This window comes from Protomyctophum parallelum, assembly GCF_964188405.1.
Source record: "Protomyctophum parallelum genome assembly, chromosome: 5".
Classification (NCBI taxonomy): Eukaryota; Metazoa; Chordata; class Actinopteri; order Myctophiformes; family Myctophidae; genus Protomyctophum; species Protomyctophum parallelum.
The window spans coordinates 52144662-52167414 of NC_139702.1; the positions used below are offsets into that span (position 1 = coordinate 52144662).

The window sequence follows — 22753 nt, forward strand, 5'->3', positions numbered from 1 at the left end:
CATCGCACAGTGGTATCAGACCAACCACAATCAGCCAGCCCTCAAACCAAACCATTCGACCTAGAAGAACTCGAAACCCGGAAAAGCAGCAGGGATTGATGACATACTGGCAGAAATTATACAGCACCTGGAACCTAACGCAAAGACCTGGCTCGTGGGGATGCTGAACACATGCATGGCACAGAAAACCATCCCTTCTGTCTGGAGAAAGGCCAAAGTGGTTGCAATCCCCAAACCTGGCAAAGACCCATCATCCTCAAAGAGCTACCGACCCATTTCCCTCCTCTGCATCACCTACAAGAGAGGCTGCTACTCCAACGCCTCATACCACTCAGACACCAAGCTGACTAAAGACCAAGCTGGTTTCCGTCCCGTCCTGTGCTGGACAGAGCTCAACCTCACCCAACACATTGAGGATGGGTTTGAGGGAAAACAAATAACTGGAGCAGCAACTGGAGGGCGAAGCAAGCACCCAGGCAGCTTGTGCCTGCCTGCGTGCCTGCCTGCCTTCCTGCCTGCCTTCCTCATGTGGAAACTGCATAGTTGACTTTGTGTGTGTCTTTCTTTTTCTGTCTGTCTTTCTTAGGATGAAGATCAAGGTAGACGCCGTTGGAAGGCTCAACACAAGCCGATGCCCCTAGAGATCCATCCCAAAGCTTCCCTCAGGGAGCCCAGCAAGCCAGCTAGCCAGCAAGCCCGCCCAGTCAGCCAACGCAGCCAGCCAGCTCCGCCAGTCAGCCAGTGTAGAAAGTCAGGCTGACAAGCCAGAGCATATCAGCCCTTGCAGTCCGCCATTGCAGCCATACCAGCCTTGCTCAGTCAGCTCAGCCAGGCCTCTCTCGAGGCCTGGCTCTCTGTCTGCCTGGCCCGGTCTGCCCTGCCCTGCCTTGCAGCAACAGAACCAGCCTTGCTAGCAAGCCAGCCAGCTCAGAATACGAGCTCAGCAAGCCAACGCAGCTGGCAAGCACGCAGTTAGTCTAAACCAGTTTCAGACAGGCAGGCCAAGGCAGACAGACAGGAAGACCGAGGCGCCTAGGCAGGCAGACAGGCCAGGAAGGCAACAAAGTGCAGGCAGGGGGACTATCCGGCCTAAGGCTGCGCTGCAAGGGTTGGAGCCTGGCCAGCTCCTGCTGGTCTTGGCTGAGTGGCTGTGGCTGCACAGTAAGGCTGCGGTAACCTAGTCTGGGCTTGCTGCTGCACTGGCTTGCTCAGCTCGCATTCTGAGCTGGCTGGCTTGCCAGAAAGGCTGGTTCTGTTGCTGCAAGGCAGGGCAGGGCAGACCGGGCCAGGCAGACAGAGAGCCAGGCCTCGAGAGAGGCCTGGCTGAGCTGACTGAGCAAGGCTGGTATGGCTGCAGTGGCTGACTGCAACGGCTAATATGCTCTGGCTTGGCAGCCTGACTTTCTACACTGGCTGACTGGCGGAGCCGACTGGCTGCGTTCGCTGACTGGGCAGGCTTGCTGGCTAGCTGGCTTGCTGAACTCCCTGAGGGAAGCTTTGGGATGGATCTCTAGGGGCATCGGCTTGTGTTGAGCCTTCCAACGGCGTCTACCTTGATCTCCGTCCTAAGAAAGAAAGACAGAAAAAGAAAGACACACACAAACCCAACTATGCAGCTTGCACCTGAGGAACCGAGACGCGAAAAACCGCCACCGACCCACAGGAGAATACCATCGCACAGTGGTATCAGACCAACCTCAATCAGCCAGCCCTCAAACCAAACCCTTCGACCTAGAAGAACTCGAAACTGCAATGGGAAAGTTGAAACCCGGAAAAGCAGCAGGGATTGATGACATACTGGCAGAAATGATACAGCACCTGGGACCTAACGCAAAGACCTGGCTCGTGGGGATACTGAATACATGCATGGCACAGAAAACCATCCCTTCTGTCTGGAGAAAGGCCAAAGTGGTTGCAATCCCCAAACCTGGCAAAGACCCATCATCCCCAAAGAGCTACCGACCCATTTCCCTCCTCTGCATCACCTACAAGAGAGGCTGCTACTCCTGTTTACATTCGAGGGTTGCCGGTCCTCTCGAACGGAACAGTTTAACGTCATGCCCAGGACGAAAAGATATAGAGAACACCAACATGACAAATAACAGCAGGAAGGCATGAGCCACAATCCACCGTCTTGGCAAAGACCACACCACCCATAATTCACAACGGTCACAGCAAACTCTGTTGCATCACAACTGGTGTAGGTATTGGATGGAGCCCGCACATCACAGGTGTAAAAAAAACGTTCTGTATTGAAATACTGACAACGTTTCGATCTATTTGATCTTCATCAGGTCATGTGTACACAAAACATACACTTTTATACTAAGGGAGTGCCCCCATCAACCAATCAAAACACCACATTTTGGTGCCCCTCCCATCACTGCAGGTGTGACACGTCAACCCTGAGTGAGTATGTGGGGACCCAGACATATTGATGTAAATATAGTCTGTTCAGAAATGTTAGTGCCTCTCATAGAGCTTGTAGGTGATGCAGAGGAAGGAAATGGGTCGGTAGCTCTTCGGGGATAATGGGTCTTTGCCAGGTTTAGGGATTGCAACCACTTTGGCCTTTCTCCAGACAGAAGGGATGGTTTTCTGTGCCATGCACGTGTTCAGCATCCCCACAAGCCAGGTCTTTGCGCTAGGTCCCAGGTGCTGTATCATTTCTTCCAGCATGTCATCAATCCCTGCTGCTTTTCCGGGTTTCAACTTTCCCATTGCAGTTTCAAGTTCTTCTAGGTCGAAGGGTTTGGTTTGAGGACTGGCTGATTGTGGTTGGTCTGATACCACTGTGCGATGGTATTCTATGTGGGTCGGTGGCGGTGTTGGTTACGACTGTTGGCCACCAGTTGTGACCAACACCGCCACCGACCCACAGGAGAATACCATCACACAGTGGTATCAGACCAACCTCAATCAGCCAGCCCTCAAACCAAACCCTTCGACCTAGAAGAACTCGAAACTGCAATGGGAAAGTTGAAACCCGGAAAAGCAGCAGGGATTGATGACATACTGGCAGAAATGATACAGCACCTGGGACCTAACGCAAAGACCTGGCTCGTGGGGATACTGAATAACTGCATGGCACAGAAAACCATCCCTTCTGTCTGGAGAAAGGCCAAAGTGGTTGCAATCCCCAAACCTGGCAAAGACCCATCACCCCCAAAGAGCTACCGACCCATTTCCCTCCTCTGCATCACCTACAAGAGAGGCTGCTACTCCAACGCCTCATACCACTCACAGACACCAAGCTGACTAAAGACCAAGCTGGTTTCCGTCCTGGCCGCTCCTGTGCTGGACAGAGCTCAACCTCACCCAACACATGGAGGATGGGTTTGAGGGAAAACAAATAACTGGAGCAGCATTCAGAGATCTCTCTGCTGCCTATGACACTGTCCAACACCGCACAATGGTCGGGAAAGGCCTCCTCAACAACAGGCGCTTCTATGTCCAGTTAAATGACCAGAGGAGTAAATGGAAAGCCCAAAAGAACGGCCTACCACAAGGTAGCCTGCTCGTCCCCTCCTTTTCAATATCTACACAAACGTCCAGCCACTACCCAAAGTAGTAGTACTGGAATGAAATGATAGAACACCTCACACACACATAGTTTCCTTTCGTGGCTGTTTACATTCGAGGGTCGCCGGTCCTCTCGAACGGAACAGTTTAACGTCATGCCCAGGACGAAAAGATATAGAGAACACCAACATGACAAATAACAGCAGGAAGGCATGGGCCACAATCCACCGTCTTGGCAAAGACCACACCACCCATAATTCACAACGGTCACAGCAAACTCTATTGCATCACAACTGGTGTAGTTATTGGATGGAGCCCGCACACCACCAAAAATAGAAAAACAACATACTATAGTATGCCCTCCGTGACAATGGACTTTAGCCTTTCGCTTTTCTGCGATTTAACCTTTTTTCAAATCCTCAACAATGATGAAGAATCGTGCACTATAGCGTGCCACTTAATGACCTTGACCAATATCAATGACCTTGAGCAGTATAAATTACCTTCAATAAGACTAGTAAATGACCTTGACCAGTATAAATGACCTTGACAAGTACAAATGACCTTGACCAGTAGAAATGACCTTCACCAGTAGAAATGACCGTGACCAGTATATGACTGTGACCAGTATACACGACCTTCATGAGACTAGTAAATGACCTTGACCAGTATAAATGACCTTTATAAGACTAGTAAATGATCTTCACCAGTATAAATGACCTTGACCAGTATGCGGTCCGTGACCATGGACTATAGCCTTTTGCTTTTCCTTGATTTTCACCTTTAAAAAATCCTCAACAATGATGAAGAATCGCGCACTATAGCGCGCCGCTCAATGACCTGAGACCATGGACCAATGAATGAAATACAACACATTGAGCAGGGCACTGCAGGGAGTTGAACCCCGTTCCGGTAAACCAGAAGTCCGACACCAGTGCCTTAGTTTTTGTGTTGTTGTTAATTTAAAGGTCCAGGTGTGCATACGCATGTGCGCCTGTGCGTGTGTAGGTGCATGTGTGCATGTGTGTGTGCACGCTTCAATGACCACTGTTGGACCCAATGGCGATCAAGGACCTCAGGGAGCCACCCATAATTCACAACGGTCACAGCAAACTCTGTTGCATCACAACTGGTGGCCAACAGTCGTAACCAACACCGCCGCCGACCCACAGGAGAATACCATCGCACAGTGGTATCAGACCAACCACAATCAGCCAGCCCTCAAACCAAACCATTCGACCTAGAAGAACTCGAAACCCGGAAAAGCAGCAGGGATTGATGACATACTGGCAGAAATTATACAGCACCTGGAACCTAACGCAAAGACCTGGCTCGTGGGGATGCTGAACACATGCATGGCACAGAAAACCATCCCTTCTGTCTGGAGAAAGGCCAAAGTGGTTGCAATCCCCAAACCTGGCAAAGACCCATCATCCTCAAAGAGCTACCGACCCATTTCCCTCCTCTGCATCACCTACAAGAGAGGCTGCTACTCCAACGCCTCATACCACTCAGACACCAAGCTGACTAAAGACCAAGCTGGTTTCCGTCCCGTCCTGTGCTGGACAGAGCTCAACCTCACCCAACACATTGAGGATGGGTTTGAGGGAAAACAAATAACTGGAGCAGCAACTGGAGGGCGAAGCAAGCACGCAGGCATCTTGTGCCTGCCTGCGTGCCTTCCTGCCTGCCTTCCTCATGTGGAAACTGCATAGTTGACTTTGGGTGTGTCTTTCTTTTTCTGTCTGTCTTTCTTAGGATGAAGATCAAGGTAGACGCCGTTGGAAGGCTCAACACAAGCCGATGCCCCTAGAGATCCATCCCAAAGCTTCCCTCAGGGAGCCCAGCAAGCCAGCTAGCCAGCAAGCCCGCCCAGTCAGCCAACGCAGCCAGCCAGCTCCGCCAGTCAGCCAGTGTAGAAAGTCAGGCTGACAAGCCAGAGCATATCAGCCCTTGCAGTCCGCCATTGCAGCCATACCAGCCTTGCTCAGTCAGCTCAGCCAGGCCTCTCTCGAGGCCTGGCTCTCTGTCTGCCTGGCCCGGTCTGCCCTGCCCTGCCTTGCAGCAACAGAACCAGCCTTGCTAGCAAGCCAGCCAGCTCAGAATACGAGCTCAGCAAGCCAACGCAGCTGGCAAGCACGCAGTTAGTCTAAACCAGTTTCAGACAGGCAGGCCAAGGCAGACAGACAGGAAGACCGAGGCGCCTAGGCAGGCAGACAGGCCAGGAAGGCAACAAAGTGCAGGCAGGGGGACTATCCGGCCTAAGGCTGCGCTGCAAGGGTTGGAGCCTGGCCAGCTCCTGCTGGTCTTGGCTGAGTGGCTGTGGCTGCACAGTAAGGCTGCGGTAACCTAGTCTGGGCTTGCTGCTGCACTGGCTTGCTCAGCTCGCATTCTGAGCTGGCTGGCTTGCCAGAAAGGCTGGTTCTGTTGCTGCAAGGCAGGGCAGGGCAGACCGGGCCAGGCAGACAGAGAGCCAGGCCTCGAGAGAGGCCTGGCTGAGCTGACTGAGCAAGGCTGGTATGGCTGCAGTGGCTGACTGCAACGGCTGATATGCTCTGGCTTGGCAGCCTGACTTTCTACACTGGCTGACTGGCGGAGCCGACTGGCTGCGTTCGCTGACTGGGCAGGCTTGCTGGCTAGCTGGCTTGCTGAACTCCCTGAGGGAAGCTTTGGGATGGATCTCTAGGGGCATCGGCTTGTGTTGAGCCTTCCAACGGCGTCTACCTTGATCTCCGTCCTAAGAAAGAAAGACAGAAAAAGAAAGACACACACAAACCCAACTATGCAGCTTGCACCTGAGGAACCGAGACGCGAAAAACCGCCACCGACCCACAGGAGAATACCATCGCACAGTGGTATCAGACCAACCTCAATCAGCCAGCCCTCAAACCAAACCCTTCGACCTAGAAGAACTCGAAACTGCAATGGGAAAGTTGAAACCCGGAAAAGCAGCAGGGATTGATGACATACTGGCAGAAATGATACAGCACCTGGGACCTAACGCAAAGACCTGGCTCGTGGGGATACTGAATACATGCATGGCACAGAAAACCATCCCTTCTGTCTGGAGAAAGGCCAAAGTGGTTGCAATCCCCAAACCTGGCAAAGACCCATCATCCCCAAAGAGCTACCGACCCATTTCCCTCCTCTGCATCACCTACAAGAGAGGCTGCTACTCCTGTTTACATTCGAGGGTTGCCGGTCCTCTCGAACGGAACAGTTTAACGTCATGCCCAGGACGAAAAGATATAGAGAACACCAACATGACAAATAACAGCAGGAAGGCATGAGCCACAATCCACCGTCTTGGCAAAGACCACACCACCCATAATTCACAACGGTCACAGCAAACTCTGTTGCATCACAACTGGTGTAGGTATTGGATGGAGCCCGCACATCACAGGTGTAAAAAAAACGTTCTGTATTGAAATACTGACAACGTTTCGATCTATTTGATCTTCATCAGGTCATGTGTACACAAAACATACACTTTTATACTAAGGGAGTGCCCCCATCAACCAATCAAAACACCACATTTTGGTGCCCCTCCCATCACTGCAGGTGTGACACGTCAACCCTGAGTGAGTATGTGGGGACCCAGACATATTGATGTAAATATAGTCTGTTCAGAAATGTTAGTGCCTCTCATAGAGCTTGTAGGTGATGCAGAGGAAGGAAATGGGTCGGTAGCTCTTCGGGGATAATGGGTCTTTGCCAGGTTTAGGGATTGCAACCACTTTGGCCTTTCTCCAGACAGAAGGGATGGTTTTCTGTGCCATGCACGTGTTCAGCATCCCCACAAGCCAGGTCTTTGCGCTAGGTCCCAGGTGCTGTATCATTTCTTCCAGCATGTCATCAATCCCTGCTGCTTTTCCGGGTTTCAACTTTCCCATTGCAGTTTCAAGTTCTTCTAGGTCGAAGGGTTTGGTTTGAGGACTGGCTGATTGTGGTTGGTCTGATACCACTGTGCGATGGTATTCTATGTGGGTCGGTGGCGGTGTTGGTTACGACTGTTGGCCACCAGTTGTGACCAACACCGCCACCGACCCACAGGAGAATACCATCACACAGTGGTATCAGACCAACCTCAATCAGCCAGCCCTCAAACCAAACCCTTCGACCTAGAAGAACTCGAAACTGCAATGGGAAAGTTGAAACCCGGAAAAGCAGCAGGGATTGATGACATACTGGCAGAAATGATACAGCACCTGGGACCTAACGCAAAGACCTGGCTCGTGGGGATACTGAATAACTGCATGGCACAGAAAACCATCCCTTCTGTCTGGAGAAAGGCCAAAGTGGTTGCAATCCCCAAACCTGGCAAAGACCCATCACCCCCAAAGAGCTACCGACCCATTTCCCTCCTCTGCATCACCTACAAGAGAGGCTGCTACTCCAACGCCTCATACCACTCACAGACACCAAGCTGACTAAAGACCAAGCTGGTTTCCGTCCTGGCCGCTCCTGTGCTGGACAGAGCTCAACCTCACCCAACACATGGAGGATGGGTTTGAGGGAAAACAAATAACTGGAGCAGCATTCAGAGATCTCTCTGCTGCCTATGACACTGTCCAACACCGCACAATGGTCGGGAAAGGCCTCCTCAACAACAGGCGCTTCTATGTCCAGTTAAATGACCAGAGGAGTAAATGGAAAGCCCAAAAGAACGGCCTACCACAAGGTAGCCTGCTCGTCCCCTCCTTTTCAATATCTACACAAACGTCCAGCCACTACCCAAAGTAGTAGTACTGGAATGAAATGATAGAACACCTCACACACACATAGTTTCCTTTCGTGGCTGTTTACATTCGAGGGTCGCCGGTCCTCTCGAACGGAACAGTTTAACGTCATGCCCAGGACGAAAAGATATAGAGAACACCAACATGACAAATAACAGCAGGAAGGCATGGGCCACAATCCACCGTCTTGGGGGGGAAAAAATAGCTGATCAATAAGCCCCAAACGCGTTGCACTGTGACCCGTTTTGAGCTTGTACATCGGCTATTTTTGCTACAACAGCAATATGCAACGTGGCCCTCTGGAGTGAGAGTGGAAATATAGTGGAAATATAGTCTCCATCGTCAAAGTTGCCCACCCCCATTCTAAACACTACAACATGCAGAGGAGAAGTCATAACAGAACCATCTAAACACTACAACATGCAGAGGAGAAGTCATAACAGAACCATCTAAACACTACAACATGCAGAGGAGAAGTCATAACAGAACCATCTAAACACTACAGCATGCAGAAGAGAAGTCATAACAGAACCATCTAAACACTACAACATGCAGAGGAGAAGTCATAACAGAATCATCTAAACACTACAGCATGCAGAGGAGAAGTCATAACAGAACCATCTAAACACTACAACATGCAGAGGAGAAGTCATAACAGAACCATCTAAACACTACAACATGTAGAGGAGAAGTCATAACAGAACCATCTAAACACTACAGCATGCAGAGGAGAAGTCATAACAGAACCATCTAAACACTACAGCATGCAGAGGAGAAGTCATAACAGAACCATCTAAACACTACAACATGCAGAGGAGAAGTCATAACAGAACCATCTAAATACTACAACATGCAGAGGAGAAGTCATAACAGAACCATCAAAATACTACAGCATGCAGAGGAGAAGTCATAACAGAACCATCTAAACACTACAGCATGCAGAGGGGAAGTCATAACAGAACCATCTAAATACTACAGCATGCAGAGGAGAAGTCATAACAGAACCATCTAAACACTACAACATGCAGAGGGGAAGTCATAACAGAACCATCTAAATACTACGACATGCAGTCATAACAGAACCATCTAAACACTACATCATGCAGAGGATAAGTCATAACAGAACCATCTAAACAATACAACATGCAGAGGGGAAGTCATAACAGAACCATCTAAATACTACAACATGCAGTCATAACAGAACCATCTAAACACTACAGCATGCAGAGGAGAAGTCATAACAGAACCATCTAAACACTACAGCATGCAGAGGAGAAGTCATAACAGAACCATCTAAACACTACAGCATGCAGAGGAGAAGTCATAACAGAACCATCTAAACACTACAACATGCAGAGGAGAAGTCATAACAGAACCATCTAAACACTACAGCATGCAGAAGAGAAGTCATAACAGAACCATCTAAACACTACAACATGCAGAGGAGAAGTCATAACAGAACCATCTAAACACTACAGCATGCAGAGGAGAAGTCATAACAGAACCATCTAAACACTACAGCATGCAGAGGATTAGTCATAACAGAACCATCTAATCACTACAGCATGAAGAGGGGAAGTCATAACAGAACTATCTAAACACTACAGCATGCAGAGGAGAAGTCATAACAGAACCATCTAAACACTACAGCATGCAGAGGAGAAGTCATAACAGAACCATCTAAACACTACAGCATGCAGAGGGGAAGTCATAACAGAACCATCTAAACACTACAACATGCAGAGGAGAAGTCATAACAGAACCATCTAAATACTACAACATGCAGTCATAACAGAACCATCTAAACACTACAGCATGCAGTCATAACAGAACCATCTAAACACTACTCTAGTCGATTATTTATTCAGCCACGGACCACCATTTGAGGCCATTTAGCCTCTCAGACCCATTTGAGCCACTGACCACCATTGTGAGCATAGAGTATATTATGAATAGAGAAAAGGCACCCAGAGGAAACCCTGAGGCCAAATGGACATAGTGGCCGAATGAAGGTATTGCAGCCTGGCCCCAAACACATGAACGCGCTGGTCCGTTGACTATCATTGTGCACGTTCACGACGGCAGCACGCTAGCTAGCTAACGAACTAGCGTGTTCGTTAGCTAGCTAGCGTGCTGCCGTCGTGAACCAGAATGCTCTGTTCCTACTGTGTTGTGTTCATATATGTTACTAACTACATTATAAAACCATGATCCAGTAGCCCAATGGATACCGTCGATGGTAATAATGTGAACAACCGGGCCCGGGTTCACTTCCCAGTCGATGACCGAGTTTATTTTCTTCTTAACAAACACAACTGTTTGTTTGCATCAAGTCGAGCCGGGTCCTTTATTCATTCGGTATCTGAGCCACGGGACCACCATTTTTAGGCTCAAATACTGAATGAATAATGGACCTCGACGAGAAAAGCTAAAACAATTGTGTTAGTTTGGTAAGAAATGAAGCTAAACTCTCAGTCCTCGATGGGGACTCGAACCCGGGCCCTGGCCGTAGTCTACTAGGCGCCGACGGTAACCATTCGGCTACTCGAACACGGTTTTACAGAGTGGCACGAACATAATATATAAACATCACAACAAAGTTATCATAAAGTGATCACAGATGTTTGAACAACAACAACGTTAAGTATTAAATAACATTTAACGTACCTGCTTGCTGCGGACACGACGACGCCACGGCGGACATGGTGACGTGGCAAAATCAAAACAACACTGAGCAAAACCCCCCTCCACGCGTCTCTTCCGTATTTGAGGGGTTGGCGTCACTTCCTTCCGGGTGTGACGTGAGGCCACGCCCGCGAGTCTTTTGCCGCGTCTTTCTTGTAGTCATATATTATTGTAGTCCTCCTACGTTACATCCGGGTCCCGTCCGCTTCTGAACGCGTGAATCTTTTTATTTTTTACAATAACGTTATTTTTCAGAAAGGAAGCCATTGAGGGTTAAAATGTGTCTTAATGCTTCCAACTCGAGTATAATTATTATTAATGTAAACTGTAAAGTGTCCACGACAAAGAAAATGTATGACGTGGAGCTTCCTTGAGTAAGACCCGGAAGCGGGTTACGTCACGGCTTAAATAGTCAATACAGACATGAGTCCCTTTCCTGGCAGCGTCCTCAGTGGTCTAGCGGTCTAGATGCCCGACTTCTTAATACAACTTTATAGAACTTCACGGGTTCAAACCCCTTTGATGTTTTTCTCAATCATTGATTCACAATATACCAGAATGCACGTTTAATCATAATACATAAAGCAGACAGCCCTGTGATTAAACCTTCAGCAATAATAATCAAAATCTACAAAGTAGCTAGTATAACAAGTAAGTTAGACTTACTTTTTCATATAATTCCACATAGTGTGGCTAGGGGGCAGTATAACATCAACTCTTCTTGATACCAATGATGTTTGTTGTTTGGAGTCTGAGAAGATCTGAATCCAGAGCAAGACTGTAATTTGTAGTATTGCCTGCCCTAGAGAAAGTCAATTTCATTCACAGTGAATTTGAGATTGGTCTGCTTTTCTTAGATAGTCTTAGCTATATTTCCAACAATGAATTTAGAACAAGCTAAAATCACCGGTAAAAATATAATTCAGTTAATTTGTACGTCTTTCACTGAAATAACTGTGGAAGGGGTAGACTTTCGTTCTTGTTACACATAATTAGGAACCTATCGAAAGATGTAGCATAGTAATGGCACTATAGTTTGCAGTTTACAAAATAGGCTAATTTATTAAGGGGCCTTGCAAACGGGGAGCGATAAAACGCCCCTAAAGGGGTAAAATCAAATCAAAAAGGGAAAACGGAGTCATCTTAGGTTCAATAAAGCATATATATATACCCCAAATAAATAAACATTCATGAAAGAAATAGTTTCCAAAACAACAACAAATATATCGTTATGTTTACTGCAAAACAGTGGCCTCTGTGGCCACAGAATTCGACGGGTCACTACTTTCGGAGTAACACCGGCAACTGCTCGTGCTCGCTGGCTTACTCGCTGGCACTCAAAGCAAAGCAAAGGCAACTCAGAGCGGAGGCAAGCGGAGTTTTCCCAGAGCGTCGTACGTATTCACTGCTTTTTGTAACCAACCACTGATAAAGAAGGATTTTAACTATCACTGGAGCAGTACTGTTAAAGGAGATTAACTGGAAAGTGACAACCCCTGTGCTGTCTGAGGTAAGACAATTCTTCAGAACTAATAACTTTATTGTTGCACTGATGTTGCTTCAATTGCTTGTGAAAAACTCACTGTTGGTTGTGTGTTACCAATGGGAGCTGTATGGCGAGTGAAGCGTCTTGAGTGTTAGTTAGTGTACTGTGTTAGTAATGGAACAACTGAAAATCACGTACTTATGTTGGTTTAGAGCGCTTAGAGTCGTCGAGTGAAGACTACTACTCAACAGCAACTTTTAAAGGTGTTGAACGGCTTCGCTTCCCTCGTCCATTCATGAACTATAAATGCTTTCAGTTCAGTGATGAGATCCCTAATACGGTTAAATTTAATATTAAATTGCTTGTTATTTAACATTCATTGTCCAGTTCAAACCACATCATCCCATATAAAGCCAGCCAACCGCATGCAAAAAAATGTTATCGAAGTAGACTGCTGTAGAAACATTTGCTTTTAGGGTTGCTTATGCTTACGGAGTGATAGTGTGCCTTTGCTTGCAAGCTAGGGTGTCTTGCAAAGTTAAACAAAAACACTCACTTTACGTGCAATCTAGGCGAAGCGCTTTCTTCCTATACGTGCTCTTGTCGGTAAACAAAAACACATTGATAAGCGTCAGCCAAGTGTTGTTGTGCACATGAGTCTTTTGATACATTTGCCGAAAATCCCCCCTCGTTAACCTGGCAAACGACTTGTGCCATCGGTCTCCTCACATGAAGATGGATCGCTCACCAAATGCCAAAGGGCCCTGAGAATGAGGACGAGCTGAAGAGTAAATCGCTTGAACAGATGACTTTTCTTTTTATCTGAATTGGCAGGAGAGGATGTCGGCACTCAGCCCTTTAAATGACAGCCCCCTGGGAACTCTCCAAGTTTCTCTGAGTGAAGGAAAGCTAATTAAAAGGCAAGGCTTTTGTTTTAGCTCTGGTTTCCAACTCTGGACTATTCGAGACGTGCCAAGCTGTCTATAGACCCACACTGCGAGAAAGTTATTTAAACTACCACTAGCACTTGTTTTTTCCTCAAGTGACAAACCTGCCTATGGTGTGACATTATTCTCCCAATGCAAATGAAGGTGACAAACGTATTTTTCTGACTTGAGTGACATTATCTTAAACGAGTGATCACCTGTAGGCATATCTGGCATGAGGCAACTTGTTTGAAACAACCTAGTCTACACCATACAAAAGTAAAGACAAAAAGATTGTAGATGTCGTTTTGGATCTGAACCTAGCTCTGGTCCATAGCTCTAATGCATTGATGCATTAGAGCTATGGACCAGCGCTAATCTGACAGTCTAACAGTCTATGGTCCAGCAGAGTCTCCTCTGGGTTGTGGAATGACAGTTGTAGTCAACAAGATGCTTATGGGAGAACTGTTTAATCCATTCATCTTCATCCTGCTCCACTCTGACCTTGACTCATGGTGTTGTAATACAGGCTTACTTAAGGGTCGTTTATACTTAGTTCCACACCGATCTACAAGCTCACAGTGTGTCACAGCGCGGCACATTGTACGTTTGTAGGTCTGCTATTTTCGTTGCGTGACTCGGCACAAGTATAATAAGGCATTAGTTTAGCTTTACACTGTTGCAGTCACTGAAGTTACTGTTTTCTCCCCTGAGCCAACATTTGTGGGATTTTTGGGACCGCAAAGCAACCACAAAATATCCATCTTAATTATTTTTCTTAAAACAAACAAAATCTATCATTTTGTTGTGATAAGTTTCCAGTGTCTTTAAATTCAGACACACCATTCAAGAAAGGTAGACTCTGCAACCATGCAGCTGGTAAAAGCCACTGTGTCAGTCTGTTCTGTTGGTCCAAAATGTTCAAGCTCAAACTGGGAAAATCATGAATTACTGTACGTGCTAGTTCAAACGCATCATGAATTGTAAGACTGTATTTCATGCATACATGATTAAATGTCTTGTTAACATAGATATTTGTAGCGGTGACCATGCAGCTAGTAAATTCACTCAGTTGCTATAGAGGTGCCCACACTTTTTTGACTCAAGAACTACTTTTAAACTGGCCAGCTCAACAAGATCTACCCAACCCAAAAAATATTATCCCATAGAAAGGCAAAATGGAATTGCTAGGGTTTTTAATATATTGTAACTTTGTAATGTTTGTCTGCAACGCTCTTGAAAACAATATATTGCTTTGTGGGTTTGAGCTGACGGGTGTCCTTACTTCAAATGGCAGATGCCAAAAATAGAATTGTATTATTTATTATTATATATTTTAGGAGCATGTCATGTGGTCTACTTGCACATCCTATATGTAATCTACTGGTAGATCGCGATCTACCTTTTGGGCACCCCTGCTGTAGTACAACCAAAATGTCCTAGTGCAAACGGAGCGCTAATCGCATCTTATCACAAATAAGTACGCTTCCAGTGAATCAACAAATCAGGACCTACCAGCAATATTCAATGCAACAGGGAATGAGATATTGCATTGTTCATGGTACTGATGCATCCCTGGTATGAACTATAATGAAATGCAAATACACCCCTATATGTGTCATGTTTCCCTTGGAACCAGGTCATAGTAGAGAGGAGAGGAACTCGGGGACAGGAGGCCCTACATGCCACACTTCTGTAGACTAAACAAGATGTCAAAGGCTACATTCCCATCTCTAAATCTACACGGCAGTATCTGTACTATGGACAAGATTGTAAGGCAGCAATGTAACGGCACCCATCTCTTCATTTTGTACTGTACAGTACATTCCTACGTTCATTGCACTTGGCAAATGGCAACAATGCAGTTCAGCAGTTTTTATTTATTTCATCCCATTTACCATTTCAAGTTGTCACTCCTGCAAGCGGTATTACTCATTTAACTGACCCAGAATCCACATACAATATATATTGGGTCAATGTGTCAGCAGTGTTTCAGGAGGTAGTAGATCTGGGAAATGGACAGTCCCCGGTTTGATTCCTGGCTTTATTCTGTCAAAGTGTCCTTGAGCAAGGCAATGAACCTCTTACCGCTCCCAGAGTGCTGAAGTGGCTGAGCGCTGTTCCCAATAGTCTGTCAAAGGCAGAGAACGCATGTCCCCATGGGGATCAATACAAGTTACCTAATACTTTAATTGCAATTTGTTCATAGATAGGCAGCAGGGCCCCGAACCTTTCACTGTCACATTCTTTTTTTGAGGGGCGCTAGCCCCTCCTATGCGCAGCTTTGTGTGTTTGTGTGAATTGAGCAATTCAGCTATATTACATTTGACTCAAATGTAAAGCTCTCTGGATAAGTTAACAGTTTCCGTGCTTTGAATGGATTACTCCAGGTTAATGTCGCTGCCATATCGGACATACGCGAGTTTTGTTTTATGTGTTTAATCCGCCGTAATGTAAACAAAAAAAAGAAAATTCTTCTTCGCCGCGGAGAAAGAGAGTAGGCGCATCTGTTGTGATAAAAAAACCGGAAATCGTCACATGCTGTGGGCTGCTAGGGCTTCTGGGAAATTGAGGCCAATGCAAATGAATGGGGTACAACGCCTCATGGAGACGAGTCTTGTGTGCGTCTTCCGGGTGCACCAAGATGGTGGATGGTACGATTGGATCACAACAAACCGAGGGACCTTTTTTCGCTGGATTTTCGCGGATTAAAAGCCCAAATAATTCAGCGTATGCTCTAAAGGTAATACAACAATCTCGGCAGTGAAGGGGGGTTGATTAAAAGTCCGATAAATCGTTTTCCGCAGTCAAACTGTTAATACTTAAAATGATTTGAACCTCAAATTATTCAAGTTATTAAGTTACCCATTTAGACCTGAGGCGGATTATAAAAACGCCTTCTAAAACCTAACCTAAGGTTTTCTGAAAACCTTCAAATTCATATTAAAAAAACAAATAAAAAATTATGCTGCTATATGAGACACAGAGGTAGCTCCCGTCATGAAAGGTTTAACAACATATAGGTTACACCAGGATGATGTTATCCAGGGAGACTTGCAATAATAGAATGTATTCCTAGTAGCAGTAACGGTAGCATCAAGGTAAAGAAATCAGATCCAGGGAAAACTGGGTGAACACAACACATTGTTGATTCTTCTCTTGAGCTGAGTTGACTTACTCTGGTGACCCACAGAGCGCTGTGTAGTGATGGCTTTTTCTGTGTGACAGGAGTAGATTTAAAGAGGCAATGCCAGCCTGGGAATAGAGCTGTTCTCACTTCCACCAAACTGACTATGACATTCATACAGAATTGGCAGCCAGCCAGAGACGCAACAAGTCCGCCAGCCAGCGAGTCAGCTTGCTAGTCAGTCTGGGAGTTAGTCAAGTGTGTTTATGCTTCAACCAGTCAAATAGTCACCCAGTCCGTTAGCTATTCAGGCAGCCAACTACTGGTCATTATTCATCAGCAATGAGTTTGGACCTGTAGCCTCAGAGGACTTTAATGGATTACCATGTTTAACTGTGTTCACAGCTTTGTAGGTTTTGCTGAGTTAAGGAATCTGCTATTAGCAGCAGGTGCAGACATGGTTTTGACAAGAGGTTCAGCTCAGCACATAATTGTTTAAAATCACGAAGTTACACTACTACCACCAGTTAGAAATAAGGCAGATCTGACATATGGGACTAGGGACAGTCTGCCGTGTTTGAAGATGTGTCAACAAAAGCAAAGTTGTTGATATAATTGTTGATATAATTACATCTTCCTGAATCATGCAGAAACTTTCATATACTGTATCCTTTAACTATAACTAGTATACACAAAGATTGTACAGTATGTTTGTGTATAGTTCACATGATGGACCACAATGGAAACAAGCTTCGTCTTTTTCTGTATAGTCCATTTGGCTGCCAATAAACTGCCAATAAAGCTGTCTGTCTGTATCTAACTATAGTATCTTTATATCTAACTATAGTATCTATCTATCTAACTATAGTATCTATCTATGGTAATTTTATCATTCTATTTCTGCACAGAAATCAAGCTTTTTCTTACTGAATCTGCATAGTAATTTGCATGTGCACCTAAAACTTGAAGTGGCTGGTTGGAACATTGGTCGGTTTATATAAAGAATAATGGTTGGTGGTTAAGATACTGTTCTTAAATATCTGGTGACATGTTTGTAAAGGTTTTAAAGTAAAATATTGCAGTGCAGAAAATTAGGCTGGTATATACTTGCACTGGTGCACACAGGGAGCACATGTCAAGCTTGAATTTTGATTCAGTGCATTTGATAAGTCTTAAATGAACAAAATTTGTTGAAATCAGACATGTAGATGTTATGCATGGAACATTGAGTGTCCAGTCAATGCAAGTCTTCCTCTGCATCATTAGATTGAATGTGTATTTTACTGATGCTGTCATCCTAAGTGAATTCTAATGACTGAATAAGCTCAAATAACATTAGAAAACATCAACATGACATAGTTAGTACAATGGCCAGAGCCACAGTGTCTTGGCAATATTTGTAACAATTCAAAGTATTCTCATTGCCTGTCTTCAACAAGCCATGGTCAGTGTGAAATTGTGAATGTCACTGGGTCTGTACTCAGGAGTACTAGGTCTGTGCCATCAAAGAAGGCCGTCTGAAGTACCATGCAGCCATCTGTCAGGCTACCTGACACCAACACTGAGGGCTGAGGCTGCACTCCAACTGGCTACACTCCAACTGGAGACTAGTACTCACATAGTCTCTGGCAATTGATGACTGATGAAACCCATATTACATATTTCTGTAGCAAAGTGTAAAATCAACAAATATGGTTGATTTATTTTTTATTTGACCTCATCTGGTGACTCGTGGTTGTATAAGCTCATTAGGCTGGTAAAAAAAAAAAAAAAAACAGAGCTATTTCAATGTGAGTAATTAATCATTGTCAGTTAATGACTGCTTTGTTGCCATTTGGATGTGCTGTTTCTGTGTCCTTAATTGTGCTGTCAACACAATTTCCAAGACAGATTTACATTCTGGGACTAAATTAAAGTGTATTGTACCTCATCTTAAACAAACAAACAAAGCTTCCCTGTATCACTGTTGCCAAGGGAAAACTCTTAAGACTAGTCCTGGTACCATGGCCTTCCTTACCTTTCCCAGCATATGATCTTTGTTTTTGTTGTTCTTGAAAATCCTTTCCAAATCCAAATTGACACTAGTGATATAATATTTCACACAAAGTGATATAATATTGCTATCCATTGTCTATCGATCTATTGTCATCCGAAGGAATTTGACTTCCATCGAATCCATCCTCTCTTTTCTGGGTCAAGAACAATATCTGCTGCTGAGCTCTTCAATATTTCACAATGTACCAGTGTTTGTTTATCAAAGGAGTCTGCTGGGACTTTGCTCTGGCTTGGCTTAATTTGTTATGTGCTGTCGTGACTCGTGACCGTTCATCAGCACACATCGTATCCAGTGAACATATAGAAATTATTGATGATGGAGATTTGTTTTACAAGTTGATAGGAAAGCGACAAAATGGGCTTAAATCTTTGTTTGCTGCTGCATTTGATTCTGGAATCCATTGCATGTAGCTGTTTACTTTTTACTGCCAGACACTATTTTGGGATATTAAAACAGGTTTGTGGCATGGTTGCGATTGCACACCATCACACACAACATAATTGTTGAAATGGTGCCGTGGTATGTGCATGACATCATCATCATACCAGGAAGTTATGCAGGAATGCCTACCGAGTGGCAAAAAAAAGAATTTCTGGCCTTGACAGCCCATACATCCAAACAGAAAAGTCTGTGATTGCATTAAGCAATGTTAACTGATGTTAAACTCACTTTGCCACTCACTTTATGCATGCGCATACACTCTTTAACGACTCGCAGAATTACTAACCCTATCCCTAACCACACGGGAAGCCATGCAGTTGGAGTAATGGTATATGTGGGAATTATGGGCAGTCCCAGTCCCAGTCGACGCTAGAACCAGAAGTGAATTCCTCATTCATTTTCCTCGTAGACTTTTCAAAAAGATTTTATTTAAAGACAATTACGCCACGGACAAAGCCAACTCGAGTTGTGACACTGTTTTTCGCTGATCAAATAAAAATAAAAAATAAGTAAGACGAAAAACAAAACAAAATGTGTTCTAACTTACCATGTTTTTCTTCTTACAAATTATTTGATCGGCCCAAAACATTGTGTTTACTGTCATGATGTGTCACAACTCGAGTTATACTTTATATAAATACTTTTTAAAGTCTATGAGGAAAATGAACGGGGAATTCACTTCTGGTCCCCGGGAGGGGGCGGGACTGCGACGCTCTATATCTGCATAGTCTCTATAAGTTACCCTTTCAGCTAAAGTTTAAAACAAGAAGGACCTTCAAACTGCATGAAGCAGGTGAAGTGCTGCAATGTTTTAGTCGATCTTGTTCAACCGACTGCTTTGTGTCATTTGCATCAAAGTTTGAGATGTTTCCAACTTCCCCAGTTTCCATCCGGCTAACCAGCTGATGACTAACTCTTCTCGATAGGTAGGTGTGTGCATGTTTGTGTTTGTATGAAGGAACACAATGCACATTGAAGGGCCTTGTGTAAGTGTCTGCAGCAACATGCACAGCACCCGCCCAGAGATAGACGGGTGGTGCAGGAAAGCACCAGGTTTGTTGTCATGAACTTGTGCAGAAAGCCAAACAAAAGAGCTGTAACAATGGTTTATTGTCAGTATTCTGAACTGGTTATGGACACTACTACACCCTATTTGAGAGACTATTTCTCTTTAGTTCAGTCAATTTTGTGGTAACATCCAAGTAATACCCAAGCAAAGTACAAGGACAAGTCTTAGCTGTACTGTGTATACATTGTGTAAGTGTATATGGTATGCTATAATAAATAAGTTAGTCACACAGAAGTCACATATTTAATGTTTTTCTATCCATCATATTTTTAAGCAATCGTTTTGAGCCAACCAACACATTATGACTTCAGACAGTATTTGGAGTTTTGTGTAAAAATGAGGTCTCCACTATTTGAACAAAGACACAACACAAAATTGAAAGATAATTGAAGTTGTTACTTAACAGAAATTAGATTTGTTTTTAATTGAAGCTGTTTATTCTTATGCACATCCTGTTCCTACTGTATGTTATGAGTGGAGGGTTGAGCAATATTTACTCAACCCTGTGGCAACCTGCACGCTTGTAACTTCATCTGAATCTGTTGATACAAAACATACTATGTCAATTGTCAATCATTTCAGCAAATACACAAAATAATGTCCCATGATCCCATCATACATTGTGGCCCATTCAGGCTGTTCTGTGTGGATGACTCATCGAACTCCTCATCTTGTGGTGAGCTAGGAATTAGTCTGACATTTCTTTCTATCAAACTGCAGTGCTAGACTGGTCTTGTGTGTTGGTAGCATGTAACCAACACTACAGTGCCAATACTTGTGTAGCTCAATGGCTTGTAGTATAGCACTACAAAATCAAGTAGAAAATCCAGCACATGCCTTCAAAATAGCATGTGCATTACCCATAACACATTTTTTTTCACTATGATTGTTTCAGTGGGAGGAGGAGGGGGGGGGGGCGGGGGGGTAGATTACTGATTGACACTACTCCAAAACCAAGCATTTCAACTTTTCATATATCCGGTTATATAATACGTAACTCAACTCTAAGCCAATCAGAAACTTAGCTGTTATTAACATTTTAACACTCCACATGATGCACAGTTGCACACCTTTAGTCTTAACGGTTGTTTGTGTGCATGTCTCATGTTTTAAATGTATTTGAGCAGGTGGTTTAGTTCCAGTGCCAGCTATGAATAAAATCTCAGAAATAGCTCAGTTGGGTAAGCACCTGGTTGCACCATCAGCACCTGCACTGTGAAACTAGGTTTAATCCCTGTTGGGGGACAATGTTATTTGAGGCTGCGTTTCCAAGTCTTTGGAGAGACTGTCCTGCAACCGGAGAGTAAAAAACATTTATCTCACGTTTTCTTTTCCAGAGCAACATGCAGGTGGTTAACAGGTTAACAAGGTAGTAGTTTGTTGCTCCAGGACACTTTGACAGGACACCTGGCTGTTGATTGATACGCCTTGTTCAGGGCAAACCTGTCATCTTCATGTAGTAAGGCTGCCTCTTCAGCCACCCCCTGCCACCCTGTGTGGCTTAAAGAATGCCAGTTGCTGGAGCCAATCACAACAGGATTCCATTCCAAGACAAGTCTCTCTAACCAAGTGTCACCCTGCTGTCCCAGTCTTAAGGTTGAAATGCTATGTTGGTATGCTCATTGCTCAATTCCTTTTACTTGAAGGTGACCTGGGTAAGGTGCGTGCCTGCGTGGGTGCATTCAGGCTAGGCTGTTGTCAGGGTACACACATTAAGAGCTCTCTCCTGTGTGGTGATACAAAGTTGGTGTGAAAAATAAATCCCAGGCTTTGATGCTGGCTCAGCAGTAGGAGGAGGGATGACCTCATCCGCCTTGGTTTTTCAGTGGGGTAGATAAAGGGAAGATTAGCTTCAGTTTGTGAATGCTTTCTCCCCATCTAGGCGGAAACGACATCTGAATAGGAACCTTCCCTGGGGGCCTTGTGCCTCTGCCCTGCCTCTTCTGTGTTACTGATCTAATTATTTAATCAAACGGGAAGTGGTCACATCAAGTGTTGCCAGGGGAGGGGAAGGGGCGTGGGGAAGTCGAGCATTTTATGATGACGTAAAAAAAAGTTTCTGAATCTGAACATCCAGCCGGAATCTGGCACAACACGCCTTCTTCCTTCGTTTCTAACTGTCTTATTTCACTAGTTTAGTTACGTCAGCACATTTATATTTAACAACAGTGCTTTTAGAGTAGCACGCAAAATGTCATTATGAAGTGGATACAGAAAACCGTCAATTAGAAAGAAACGAAAAGAGAAATACATGTTTGTGGAAATTGAGGTTGAGAAGCAGATGTGCTTGCTTTAGCAAAGGTATGTTATTTGACCTTGAGGGATATCTTTGCTAACTTAATTGCGTTTAATTTGTGACTACATCACATCCTGTGATGTCAGTTCTTAGATAAATTGCAGACTGTATGCAGTTTGTTAGGGGCCCGTTATGTACTGATGTGGTGGGCTGGTGCCTGGTGGCAGACTGATGACGGTCCCCTCCAGGTAACTACGCAATATTAAAGTATCAGTTGATCTTAGAGAGGCACATTTTTGGACTGCATATTAATGCTGTAGAGTTCAATTTGAAACTTCTCCCATTAGGATCATGTATATTTATCAGATCTTTGTGTGTCAAGGGTAATGCAGAGTTATTTCTTTTACTATTACTGTTAGTTGCTATTGTCAAGTACTACATACTGTACAATGACCTTGTTTACTGT

General features: G+C 44.8%; 1 protein-coding gene across 2 annotated transcripts in view; it reads left to right on the forward strand.

Moving 5' to 3' along the window:
- The first annotated feature begins 12260 nt into the window (after positions 1 to 12260).
- Positions 12261 to 22753, forward strand: part of sipa1l2 (signal-induced proliferation-associated 1 like 2) — a 94260-nt gene continuing 83767 nt past the window's right edge. For both annotated transcript variants that reach the window (XM_083766119.1, XM_083766120.1), the window contains exon 1: positions 12261 to 12456. The gene's annotated coding sequence lies outside the window, so the exon portion shown is untranslated. The remainder of the gene's footprint in view (positions 12457 to 22753) is intronic.